Source organism: Ranitomeya variabilis, chromosome 4 (assembly GCF_051348905.1).
Source record: "Ranitomeya variabilis isolate aRanVar5 chromosome 4, aRanVar5.hap1, whole genome shotgun sequence".
In the NCBI taxonomy this organism is placed as follows: Eukaryota; Metazoa; Chordata; class Amphibia; order Anura; family Dendrobatidae; genus Ranitomeya; species Ranitomeya variabilis.
The window spans coordinates 756,683,286-756,690,338 of record NC_135235.1 but is presented as its reverse complement, the minus strand read 5'-3'; the positions used below and the strand labels follow the sequence as shown (position 1 = coordinate 756,690,338).

The 7,053-nt window shown below is 44.1% G+C and overlaps 1 protein-coding gene across 1 annotated transcript in view; it reads right to left on the bottom strand.

Moving 5' to 3' along the window:
• Window positions 1-7,053, bottom strand: part of LOC143766829 (uncharacterized) — a 193,805-nt gene that overhangs the window by 48,958 nt on the left and 137,794 nt on the right. The gene's annotated exons all lie outside the window — the stretch shown is intronic.

Genomic DNA, 7,053 nt, shown 5'->3' with positions numbered 1-7,053 from the left:
GAGCCATTCAGGAATTTTAGTGGCTCTCACTGGTGTGCCGGCTCCCATCGTTCACAGCAGGGAGCCGGCTCTTTGTGTCGGCTCGTTCACGAACGACACATCACTACTCACTACTGGCACAATCACCTCGCGCCGCCTTTTCTACACAATGTTCTGTGTGGAATGTAACGTGTGATTTCTCTGGAGACAAATAGACCCCACACATGAGGGGATTATCACCGGTTACCGGACGTCTAGTATATGGCGGCATATGATTGTGCTATCGATTCCACACCGGGAGCTAAAATGCCGAAATCTCGCTTATTAACCCCTTCCAGTGTCCGGCTAAGGCTTAGGTCAGACCTAAAGTATAAAAATATGGTCCGTTTTTTACGGCCGAGATACACAGAAAAGTTCCTGAACATTGATCCGTATTTAATGCGAGGATGCGATTTTTTTCTCCAAAAAATATCCGTGTGTCATCCGTATGGCGAGATTTTCTCACTGGCTTGCAAAATGGACATAGAATGGATCCATGGGCTCAAATATTTGCAAACCCATATATACAGTCTATATGTATATATATGTCAGTGAGACACACATATACAGTACAGACCAAAAGTTTGGACACACCTCCTCATTTAAAGATTTTTCTGTATTTTCATGACTATGAAAATTGTACATTCACACTGAAGGCATCAAAACTATGAATTAACACATGTGGAATTAGATACTTAACAAAAAAGTGTGAAACTTAAAATGTGTCTTATATTCTAGGTTCTTCAAAGTAGCCACCTTTTGCTTTGATCACTGCTTTGCACACTCTTGGCATTCTCTTGATGAGCTTCAAGGTAGATATGCAGCGCCCCAGAGTCCTGGTCGTTGCAGTATGTCATTCTTCCACCAGGGAGAGTGATATTACGTCTGAAGGTAACAAAGGAGATCTTCCTACCAGGTATCACACCCATACACCACACTTCACACTCCAGACCACCAGGGGGAGCCATGCTCCTATCTACTAGGGCACTCCTCACAGAAGGGTAAAATTGGTGGGCGGGTTAGAAAGTTAGAGAGACGCTGGCTGGGCTTTGCCCAGTCAACACCTGTCAGGCAGACAGGGGGAAAGGAGGAACATCTGAGCTGCAGACAGAGGGTCCCTGTCAGGGGTGGGATCCTGACAGAGGCCTAGCGGGACAGAAAGCTATGGAGCTGCGCCTGCCCCACGTGCGGCAGCATCCTAAGAAAAGACACAAAGAGAACTGTGTTGTAGAGAGTGAGAAACTAAGTCACAGCACAAGGAGAAAACACCGGGAGGAGTTCTGCCCTGAGAGAGGCTGCCTCCTTCTGAGGTGCGTAGCCGGAACACCGAAGGAGTAATAGACTCTACGCTTTACTTCAGAGACCGGCAGGACAGTCAATTCCAAGTTGGCTGCCCGACCTTAATACCTAAGAAAACACGGTGGCAACTTGTGGGAGTCAGGGCGTCTCTAGGGTCCCTATAAACAAGCCTCAGGCCATCAGTCATACGGGTTTGTCCTATCCATACCATCTGGGGGACAGAGAGGAAGACATAACATCTAGAACATCTACAAGAGTTGTGAGGACCTTACCGGGAAGCTCAGCAGGGAGGTACTACAACACACAGGCGCTAGTAGGAAGGCTACTGATTTCCACCTGAATAAGGGGACTCTGGATTTGCCTTCGGACCAGCCGGACTCTGCCTGCCCTGTGGTCTGCACCCTGGACTGTGGATGCTGAAGCCTCCAGTAAAAGGTAAAGAGACTGCAACCTTGTGTCCTCGTTATTCTCTGCGCCTTACATCATCCACCATCACCATCTACACTTCAGGGAAGCCCTGGGGATACACTTCACCTGTGGGAAGGTATACCATCCGGCTGCCATAATATCACCCCAGCGGACCTCTAAGCAGCGTCGGTCGCCCTGACCGAATACCACAGGTGGCGTCACGAACTTTATACAAACTCTCCCTATCATTGGACGCCCCTCTAAGGGCCACGGACCGGGTCAGGCCACCGTGACATCCCCCAAACCGAAGGACCCGGTGCCGAGTACCCCATTGCCCTTAACATGGGGGCGATCCAGATACACCTATCCATTATTGATCCAATAGTAATAAAGGGTTAAATAAACACACACATTATGAATAAAGTATTGTAATGAAATAAATAAACACATGGGGTTTTAATATCTTTATTGTACTCTCAATCCAACTGACGACCCTCCATCTTCTGAAAAAATAAAGAAAAATAAAAAACAACAGTATCCCATACCTTTTATTAACACGGTCTCAAAAAAACCATTTTTTGCAAAAAAGTCTATACAACAACTTCAATAGTTTCAACTTCTGCAGTTTAGTATAGAGGGTGGTAACTCTACTTGTAGCACTGAAGCACCTTATCTCCCATGCAAGCTAGTCCCCTGATGATCCTGCTTGCAAAGAAACGCGTTGGGACCTGGAAATAGGGAGAGTGCAGGGCATGTTATACCTTAGGGGTAGATGTGGACTGTCATTGTAAGGGCAGGAGCTCGGGGATTGAGATTTATTGATAGCCCCCCAGGGACTGACAGGGAATTGTCTCCTGATGTTGTGGCTTGAAGGATTTCTCCACCTAAGCGAATTGGGGCTCCACCTTACCTATCCTCAGCAACTGGTGAGATTGTTCCAATATTACATTTGTGTACATATCTTTTCCAATTGATCTTACCCCTCCCTTTATTTTGTGATAACTGCTAATACTAATGCAACCAAGGTTATCTGTTTATCTGTATTGGCATTTGATAAATGCTTCCTCTATAGGCATTATCTCCATTTAATCAGGTACCTTGGGTTGAGTGATAGGACACTGGACCACTGCCAGCGTCTGCACAAAAATCCTTAATAAGTACAAAATTTTGTATGGCACATTCCCTGACAGGGTATACCCAGTAGTACTTTTTTATTGATACACTTTTTTTTGGGGGGGGGGGTGACAGTTTATTTAATATATTCCTTTATTTTGTTATACATTAAAAGTTATGTTTTAATTCCTGCTTATGCTATGTTCTCAAGATTTTGGTAGGATCATGTGATACATTTAAACTATTATATTTTGCTGTTTTCGCGTTAACAAAAAAGTGTGAAACAACTGAAAATATGTCTTATATTCTAGGTTCTTCAAAGTAGCCACCTTTTGCTTTGATCAATGCTTTGCACACTCTTTCCATTATCTTGATGAGCTTCAAGGTAGATATGCAGCGCCCCAGAGTCCTGGTCGTTGCAGTAATGTCATTCTTCCACCAGGGGGAGTGATATTACGTCTGAAGGTAACAAAGGAGATCTTCCTACCAGGTATCACAAACCGTACACCACACTTCACACTCCAGACCACCAGGGGGAGCCATGCTCCTATCTACTAGGGCACTCCTCACAGAAGGGTAAAATTGGTGGGCGGGTTAGAAAGTTAGAGAGACGCTGACTGGGCTTTGCCCAGTGAACACCTGTCAGGCAGACAGGGGGAAAGGAGGAACATCTGAGCTGCAGACAGAGGGTCCCTGTCAGGGGTGGGATCCTGACAGAGGCCTAGCGGGACAGAAAGCTATGGAGCTGCGCCTGCCCCACGTGCGGCAGCATCCTAAGAAAAGACACAAAGAGAACTGTGTTGTAGAGAGTGACAAACTAAGTCACAGCACAAGGAGAAAATACCGGGAGGAGTTCTGCCCCGAGATAGGCTGCCTCCTTCTGAGGTGCGTAGCTGGAACACCGAAGGAGTAATTGACTCTACACTTTACTTCAGAGACCGGCAGGACAGTCAATTCCAAGTTGGCTGCCCGACCTTAATACCTAAGAAAACACGGTGGCAACTTGTGGGAGTCAGGGCGTCTCTAGGGTCCCTATAAACAAGCCTCAGGCCATCAGTCATACGGGTTTGTCCTATCCATACCATCTGGGGGACAGAGAGGAAGACATAACATCTAGAACATCTACAAGAGTTGTGAGGACCTTACTGGGAAGCTCAGCAGGGAGGTACTACAACACACAGGCGCTAGAAGGAAGGCTACTGATTTCCACCTGGATAAGGGGACTCTGGATTTGCCTTCGGACCAGCCGGACTCTGCCTGCCCTGTGGTCTGTACCCTGGACTGTGGATGCTGAAGCCTCCAGTAAAAGGTAAAGAGACTGCAACCTTGTGTCCTCGTTATTCTCTGCGCCTTACATCATCCACCATCACCATCTACACTTCAGGGAAGCCCTGGGGATACACATGACCTGTGGAAATGTATACATAGTAACATAGTAACATAGTAACATAGTTAGTAAGGCCGAAAAAAGACATTTGTCCATCCAGTTCAGCCTATATTCCTATATTCCATCATAATAAATCCCCAGATCTACATCCTTCTACAGAACCTAATAACTGTATGATACAATATTGTTCTGCTCCAGGAAGACATCCAGGCCTCTCTTGAACCCCTCGACTGAGTTCGCCATCACCACCTCCTCAGGCAAGCAATTCCAGATTCTCACTGCCCTAACAGTAAAGAATCCTCTTCTATGTTGGTGGAAAAACCTTCTCTCCTCCAGACACAAAGAATGCCCCCTTGTGCCCGTCACCTTCCTTGGTATAAACAGATCCTCAGCTAGATATTTGTATTGTCCCCTTATATACTTATACATGGTTATTAGATCGCCCCTCAGTCGTCTTTTTTCTAGACTAAATAATCCTAATTTCGCTAATCTATCTGGGTATTGTAGTTCTCCCATCCCCTTTATTAACTTTGTTGCCCTCCTTTGTACTCTCTCTAGTTCCATTATATCCTTCCTGAGCACCGGTGCCCAAAACTGGACACAGTACTCCATGTGCGGTCTAACTAGGGATTTGTACAGAGGCAGTATAATGCTCTCATCATGTGTATCCAGACCTCTTTTAATGCACCCCATGATCCTGTTTGCCTTGGCAGCTGCTGCCTGGCACTGGCTGCTCCAGGTAAGTTTATCATTAACTAGGATCCCCAAGTCCTTCTCCCTGTCAGATTTACCCAGTGGTTTCCCGTTCAGTGTGTAATGGTGATATTGATTCCTTCTTCCCATGTGTATAACCTTACATTTATCATTGTTAAACCTCATCTGCCACCTTTCAGTCCAAGTTTCCAATTTATCCAGATCCATCTGTAGCAGAATACTATCTTCTCTTGTATTAACTGCTTTACATAGTTTTGTATCATCTGCAAATATCAATATTTTACTGTGTAAACCTTCTACCAGATCATTAATGAATATGTTGAAGAGAACAGGTCCCAATACCGACCCCTGCGGTCCCCACTGGTCACAGCGACCCAGTTAGAGACTATACCATTTATAACCACCCTCTGCTTTCTATCACTAAGCCAGTTACTAACCCATTTACACACATTTTCCCCCAGACCAAGCATTCTCATTTTGTGTACCAACCTCTTGTGCGGCACGGTATCAAACGCTTTGGAAAAATCGACATATACCACGTCCAATGACTCACCGTGGTCCAGCCTATAGCTTACCTCTTCATAAAAACTGATTAGATTGGTTTGACAGGAGCGATTTCTCATAAACCCATGCTGATATGGAGTTAAACAGTTATTCTCATTGAGATAATCCAGAATAACATCCTTCAGAAACCCTTCAAATATTTTACCAACAGTAGAGGTTAGCCTTACTGGCCTATAATTTCCAGGTTCACTTTTAGAGCCCTTTTTGAATATTGGCACCACATTTGCTATGCGCCAGTCCTGCGAAACAGACCCCGTCACTATAGAGTCCCTAAAAATAAGAAATAATGGTTTATCTATTACATTACTTAGTTCTCTTAGTACTCGTGGGTGTATGCCATCCGGACCCGGAGATTTATCTATTTTAATCTTATTTAGCCGGTTTCGCACCTCTTCTTGGGTTAGATTGGTGACCCTTAATATAGGGTTTTCATTGTTTCTTGGGATTTCACCTAGCATTTCATTTTCCACCGGGAATACCGTGGAGAAGAAGGTGTTTAATATGTTAGCTTTTTCCCCATCATCTACAACCATGCTTTCCTCGCTATTTTTTAAGGGGCCTACATTTTCAGTTTTTATTCTTTTACTATTGATATAGTTGAAGAACAGTTTGGGATTAGTTTTGCTCTCCTTAGCAATGTGCTTCTCTGTTTCCTTTTTGGCAGCTTTAATTAGTTTTTTAGATAAAGTATTTTTCTCCCTATAGTTTTTTAGAGCTTCAATGGTGCCATCCTGCTTTAGTAGTGCAAATGCTTTCTTTTTACTGTTAATTGCCTGTCTTACTTCTTTGTTATACCATCCGGCTGCCATAATATCACCCCAGCGGACCTCTAAGCAGCGTCGGTTGCCCTGACCGAATACCACAGGTGGCGTCACGAACTTTATACAAACTCTCCCTATCATTGGACGCCCCTCTAAGGGCCACAGACCAGGTCAGGCCACCGTGACATCCCCCAAACCGAAGGACCCGGTGCCGAGTACCCCATTGCCCTTAACATGGGGGCGATCCAGATACAGCTATCCATTATTAATCCAATAGTAATAAAGGGTTAAATAAACACACACATTATGAATAAAGTATTTTAATGAAATAAATAAACACATGGGGTTTTAATATCTTCATTCTACTCTCAATACAACTGACGACCCTCCATCTTCTGAAAAAAAAAAAAAAAAAAAAAAACAACAGTATCCCATACCTATTATTAACACGGTCTCAAAAAAACATTTTTTGCAAAAAAGTCTATACAACAACTTCAATACACACTCCCACTGGTATAAAGTGGAAGAAGACAATGAATGCAGATGTGTACTTAAAACATGATACGTTTTATTAAATATTCTAAAAAAAGGTAAATGAGACGCAGAATCGAGCTGCTGGAACCACACAAAGGAGAACACAATGGCAAAGGGACACGTGGTCAGTGCCAATGAAGTATTGCACCACAGGTATAACATGAATACTAAACCATCGATTAGAGCTATAAAATGGATGTCAGATAGTACATATTACATAGGGTGCAAATGCATGTAACAAGTAACAAATGAATG